Source organism: Panthera uncia, chromosome C2 (genome assembly GCF_023721935.1).
Source record: "Panthera uncia isolate 11264 chromosome C2, Puncia_PCG_1.0, whole genome shotgun sequence".
In the NCBI taxonomy this organism is placed as follows: domain Eukaryota; kingdom Metazoa; phylum Chordata; class Mammalia; order Carnivora; family Felidae; genus Panthera; species Panthera uncia.
Window position 1 is genome coordinate 105,627,618 of NC_064810.1, and position 6,616 is coordinate 105,634,233.

A 6,616-nucleotide genomic window follows, 5' to 3' on the forward strand; every position below is an offset into this window, starting at 1 on the left:
GAGAGAGAGAGAGAGAGAGAGAGAGAGAGAGAGAGAGAGAGAGAGAATCCCAAGCAGGCTCCATGCTCAGTGAGGAGCCCAACACAGGGCTCAATCCCACCACCCTGGGATCATGACCTGAGCCAAAATCAAGCGTCTGATCATGCTCAACTGACTGAGCCACCCAGGTGCCCCTTGTTATTAAATTTTAAATCAGCTAAGTTTCACTTTTTACTGTGACTTTTAAAAGTAATCTGGTGGTAACCAAATTAAGTTCCTTTTCACCTCCTCTGTGACCTTTTTTTATTCTTTTTCCCCTGTGGGTCAATGACCCCTGAAAGAAAAAGTATAGTCCCTAGTTTTGGGAGAAGAACCTCTGTAAAGTGACTAAATGAGGGCTTTCCACAATGTCTGCAGACCTTTGTGTTGTAGTATTAACATTTATGAGAACACAGTGTCTGTGCTTTTGTTTCTGTTATGAGTTTACCTAAGATATTGAACCAGCAGGGCGTTGTCACTCATCCCATTCATTTTGGTAAGTAATATTATTTCCCTTCCCCTTCCCCTTCCCTTCCGCCTCCCCCCATAAGAGGCATGTGGGAAAATGCATACTTTGTTGGCAAGTCTGATAAAAACATCAGGAAGTCTACCCAAAATTGCTAATTTCAAAGTGAGTTCAGAACTGTAGCAAGGGAGCATGGCAAAATTATACTTAGCCCAACTTTATTTTTATCCTGTGAACCAGAACATAGTACCACACTATTCCCTCAAAAGTTTGAATAAAATGGTTGCAGACAGGCCTCCCAGGTTGGAAGCAACCTTCACTGCTATTTCTGAGTTCTATCCCATTCAACTACAGAATTTTTAAAAAGCTAACATTTATTGGGCTCTTTCTGTTTGCCAAACACTGGATACACAATATCTCATTTATTGAGAACGCTTCCAAATCATAACTCGGTCAGATCGTACTTACTGTTTACTTTTACCCAAATGATGGAAGTGGCCAAGGGCATGGCCCAACAACACATGAGCACTGAAGTGTACTTGGACTGAAAGTATAAGCAGAAGCACCTGGGCCTCATGTATTATGTCAGTTGACTCTGCCAGCCAGTCAGTGACCAAAAGGCATCAGCCTACTGTAGATTAGTAACATATGTAAATACTCAAAAAGCATTGAATTCTGGAAACTTAACTTTGTTTTAGACTTACCATTTTCCAAACTTTTCTGTTACAGCTTCCAGTTTTCAAAAAAGTGGTCAGCTACAAGTGACGATTTGCTTTGTTTTTTTTTTTTTTTAATTTTTTTTTTCAACGTTTTTTATTTATTTTTGGGATAGAGAGAGACAGAGCATGAACGGGGGAGGGGCAGAGAGAGAGGGAGACACAGAATCGGAAACAGGCTCCAGGCTCTGAGCCATCAGCCCAGAGCCTGACGCGGGGCTCGAACTCAGGGACCGCGAGATCGTGACCTGGCTGAAGTCGGACGCTTAACCGACTGCGCCACCCAGGCGCCCCCGATTTGCTTTGTTTTACTCACCCCAACACATTTTATTCCCACCAAGATGTGGATTAGATTTTTTTCATAATACTGTTTTTTTAACTGCTAATCAACATTTAAAGTTGTAGACTCCTTTGTAAAGCTACTTTGTATATTTTGGATTTTTGGGGTTTTTTTTTTTAATGTTTTATTTTTATTTATGTTGAGAAAGAGAGAGAAAGAGGGAGGGAGAGAGCACAAGTGGGGGGAGGGGAAGAGAGAGAGAGGGAGAGAATCCCAAGCAGGCCCATGACCTGAGCCATGACAAGAGGCAGAATCTTAACCGACCAAGCCACCCAGACTCCCCTACTTTGTATATTTTGAATTCCAAATAACCAATCTAAAGGTGGCTTTGGCCACAAAATACTATTTGTGGGGTTTTGCTCTGTATATTTTTGAATCCATCCCATGTGTAGTATAAACTTTAAGTATGTAATAAAATAAATGTCACACTGTTTAGCATCTCTCTCTAGGAGTTCAAATGTGTTGTGATCTGTGCAATAATAAGTTCTATACTGAATTCTTTTTAGCCCTAAGAATGTAATTGTTGAACAAAATTCCCAATGAGACATCAGGCCTTTCAGTGATAAATGTCAACTCTCAAATATTAAAAGTAAGTCAGACACTACAGTGAAACCTTTAATGATTATAAATGTACTCTCTTGTGGTCTGTTCACTACTGATAAGAGTTTTAGCCAAAAATGTACTGTTTGCCAAATATAGTTTAATATTTGTTACATGAATATATTTCTTTTTGAGACATAATTGATATATCACATTATATTAGTTCCAGGTATACAACATAATGAGTCAATATTTATTTATATATATTGTGAAATAATCACTACAGTAAGCCTAGTTAACATTCATCACCACACATAATTACAAATTTTTTTCTTGTGATGATAGCTTTTTCTTGTGATGATAGATGAGGATCTATCTTCTTAGCAACTTTTCAAATATACGATACACTCACTATGCTGTACATTACATCTCAAGGATACATTTACTCTCATGAACATATTTAAAAACAAAAAGAATAAAGCTCTCATGGCACTGACTTAAAACTCTTGTAATGAATTTGATACTCAAATATATGGCACTGATAGTTCTTTAAACTCTTAGCATCCAATACACAGCCTATAATAAATGTTAATGAATTCAAAGACTGAAAATTGAGAACTGCCTTATATATTTAAAAAACAGCTTTTGTAGAATTTGCTTGTTTAATGAAATTATAGCTCATTTCTGAGATTTCCATAGGATTCTAATGAAGCATCTGAGAGTCTAATTCATATGTGTTTTGATAAGTGATTGGCAGAAGTGATTTCATTCTACCTTTGTAAAGATGAAATTCATGTTTTGGTACCTATAATTTTAGCTAGCAGTGGAATTTATATGAATCAAATTATAGCAACTTTCTTGTCATTTTGTTATATCTCTATTAACAGAATGATTTGATTCTATTAAATAAGGAGTTTTGAATCATCTTAAAGATATTTTCTTATGAATTATTGATAAAAAAATATATCAAATAATATTACCAAACCTATAAAACAGAAGAAAAAGATTAAAACACTTATAGTAGCCCTGGTTTGCAAGGGTTTAGAACAATAGCATTCTTAAACATTGCTTTTAGGGTCAAAAATTTTAGGGTAATACATTTATTATGTTGTAAACACCCTGAAATATTCAAAACTATTGTAGTAGACATTTGAACCCCCTTCTTCCTTTTGTTCAACAATCCAAACCTCTTCACCCTCCCCTTTCCCTCCCCTCAAGCACAAGTGAATCAGCCCAACTCCAGGAATCAGCTCAGAATAGGTCAATTCTGCTAGCCCCTTCCCCTTAACCAGTGGTTTAAATCAGAAATGGGCTTATGACCCAATTCTGATCAAACAGGCCCCAAGAGAAGCCTGCTAGAAGCTTTTGGGAGGCTTATTTCTTATTAGTACATATATTTAGTGTTCATGACAGTCTCCTTTATAAATAATGTTTAAAAGCTGGAAAAGCCAAAACATGAAATAAATAGATATATCAAATATCAAGATTGTGCACCTGTTAGAAATGATGATAGGGGCACCTGGGTGGCTCAGTCGGTTAAGTGGCCGACTTCGGCTCAGGTCACGATCTCGTGGTCCGTGAGTTCGAGCCCCGCGTCGGCTCTGTGCTGACAACTCAGAGCCTGGAGCCTGTTTCAGATTCTGTGTCTCCCTCTCTCTGACCTTCCCCTGTTCATGCTCTGTCTCTCCCTGTCTCAAAAATAAATAAAAACGTTAAAAAAATTAAAAAAAGAAAAGAAATGATGATATAGTTCTTTGGTGATTAATGTCCCAAGCAAGTTAAAAATAATATTATAAATCCCCCAAAAAAGTATTCCAAATAGCATTCTAAATATACATTTTGTTATTTATGTCTATAAATATATATTTTAGGATACCAGAGCACTTCACAGAATCAACAGAAGAGCTGAATAACCAAGCTTCAAGAAAGCAGGAAATAAGCCTGCTTTGAGAACTTCAGATATGAACTCTTGAACTATAAAAAGTCATGGAGTCTCAGCCCTTTAAATCTACCACTTAATGATGGTTGGTCCATTCTCTTACAGTCTCTGCACATGGCCGACAGTCTGGTTTTGTCACCAAGAGGAAAAGAGGAGGTTTCTGTTCCCGACCTCCAGTTAGAAAAATGCTGGGAAGTGACTCTGGCACACCTTAAGTTATACAACAATCCCTTGATCAAACTGCTGAAGCTAGGAGGTATCAGGTACATGCTTCCTGACCAGTTGTGAGGATCATGTAGGCAAAGCCACACATGATGAACCTCCCTTTCTAATTATAGGCCTAGAAGAGTAGAGGGGCAGTTCTGTAGCAGATGAGTGCTGGGCATACAAAATAAACATCCCCACATACACTTAAGAATTAGTTAGCTGGGAAAACATGCTAAAACTAAATAGTGACTTTTGCTCTAAGAGAGAAGTGGGGAGGTACATATGTGTATTTTGAAAAATACTTCCTAGGACTTTATGGTAGGTATCCTAACCCAGCAGAATCCCTTCTTCAATAATAGTATGTTACCTGTATAACAAAAATAAATGTGTGTGTGTGTGTGTGTGTATGTGTGTAACTAGGCACCTTAGGTCTAAGGGTAATCGTAATAGTGAAATAAATGAGAGCTTAGATCCACCAAATTAAAGTGTAATTAATAGCAAATAAGCTAATGTTGAATTTGAAAAACTTTTAGTCCAGGGGAATGGTTTTGTGTGTTAAAATGTTTTGGTGTTAATAGGTTTGATTTGCCCTCCAAACTTGATTTATCTGGAAATCTACAAACATACAAGTAACAATAAATAGATATCTGAGCAAAAAACACTTTTGATTACATGATCTTGACAAGGCGTCTTATTACGTCTGTAACCTTTTCTTTTCATCTTTAAATGCTCTTGGGACTCTTGAGTCGCCGTACACAAGAGGTCTCTCCAGTCAGTCTGCCAGGGAAATCAGGTACTTCTGATTTAAAAAAAAAAAAACAAAAAAAACAAAAAAAAACGCTGGAAAGAACACTTTTAGGAGGAATGACAGCGTGCACAGAATCCCGACTATGTTATTTCATTTTTGTGCAGAGTGGACAAAATTGCCTCCCAAAGCCGCCATCCTTGCTTTGTTCCTTTCTGTGTAAGCATGTCACACGAACCGCACCTGTGCGCCCTGCCTCTTAAAGTTTTCTTTGTAAAGTTTCCTCGGCGTGATTGCTTATTGATTAAGCAACTCTGGTTCCCAGTTTGTCTAATAACATCCTGTGTGAGCGGGTTTTATTACCGAATGTTACCGACGTTCTGATAACAAGGAGACGCGTGTCCTCCCCGGTGAACTCACTCCCTTCCCCAGAAATATAGCGTGACTCCATTCCCGGCTGGGGTTGTAAAAGTGGAAACCCGGCGCCGCCCTCCGGCACCTGCGTCTCCCGCCCCGCGGCGGCGGCGACCGGCCAGGCTGCAGAGGGCAGCCACCGGCACGAAGTGCGTGCGGCCGCCGGCCGGCAGGTCACGCAACCCCGGCGGCGGCGGCCCCGCCCCCGCCGCCTGCTCTCGGCGCTTCCGTGCTCGCTCAAGGCTTCCTGGCGGGCATCGAGCTCTCCTTGCGTGCCGACCCGGCCGAGTAATCCGGCAAGGAATCCCTGATTCCGCCTGGCTCTCGGCACACCGCGCCCTCCGCCGACTTTAGCCCGAGAGGGTGATGCCCTCAACTTAAAGCCAGAAAGTTTCCATCTCCGCTGCTGGAAAGCAAACACCTCGGGCGGCGGAGGGAAGAAGAGCAACGCCGGCGAGGAATCGGTCTCGCCCCGCGGACCCCTCTCGGTTTCCTTAGCAGGAGTGGCGCCTGCTCGGCGCCTTCCAAGCTTGGCGGCTCCGTGGTGGGGGGTCTCGGGTCACAGCGGCATGGGGGTGGGAGGGGTGGGGGCTCCCGCCCTGCCCGTATTGCGCGGAAGGGAGTCGGGCGGCCCGCCCAGGGCAGGGAGACCCGAGAAGGGGCCCCCACGGCGCCCCGACTGCCGGGAACCCGGCGCGCGCTGACGCCCGGGGCGCGCGGGAGGCGAGCTGCGTTGCCGGGCGACTGACCCCGGCGACCTGGCGCCTACTCCAGAACTCCAGTGGGTGGCAGCTGTGCCTCAGGGGGCCCGCTGAGGCCTAAAAGGGCGAAGGCCAACGCTTGGGAGGTTAAGTTATTTGTGGACGTCCGGGGACCATTTTCTGGAAAGAGAATGGTGGCGTTACTAGAAGTAGTAGGGACTTCCTGCATCGCGGGCCTCGAAGGGGCCACCGGGGCGCGTCTCCCTGAAGACTCAGGGGTGAGCAAGCCGGCTGCCCCCGGGGCCTCTCACGCTACGCCTGGTGCAAGCGAGGAAGCGCGTGTCGTGACGACCGGCGATGAGATCAGTTTGCATTACCACAGCGTCGGGGCTGGCGAGTGCAGCCTGTCACGCAGCCACTGCCTGGCCCAGACGCGGCTCTGCCCTGGTGGCCGTGGCTGCGACCGCCCCTCGCGTCGGCTCCGGCAGAGGGAGCTGGGGGTGAATCAGCCCCCTCCAGGCGGTCGCGCG

At 43.7% G+C, this 6,616-nt stretch overlaps 1 long non-coding RNA gene across 1 annotated transcript; it reads left to right on the top strand.

Annotated features, from left to right (window-relative positions):
• The first annotated feature begins 466 nt into the window (after positions 1–466).
• On the top strand, positions 467–4,474 carry LOC125921220 (uncharacterized). The gene is made up of 3 exons (XR_007457344.1): positions 467–514; positions 2,047–2,129; positions 3,952–4,474. It is a non-coding gene; the product is annotated as an uncharacterized LOC125921220 (long non-coding RNA).
• Positions 4,475–6,616: the final 2,142 nt, after the last annotated feature.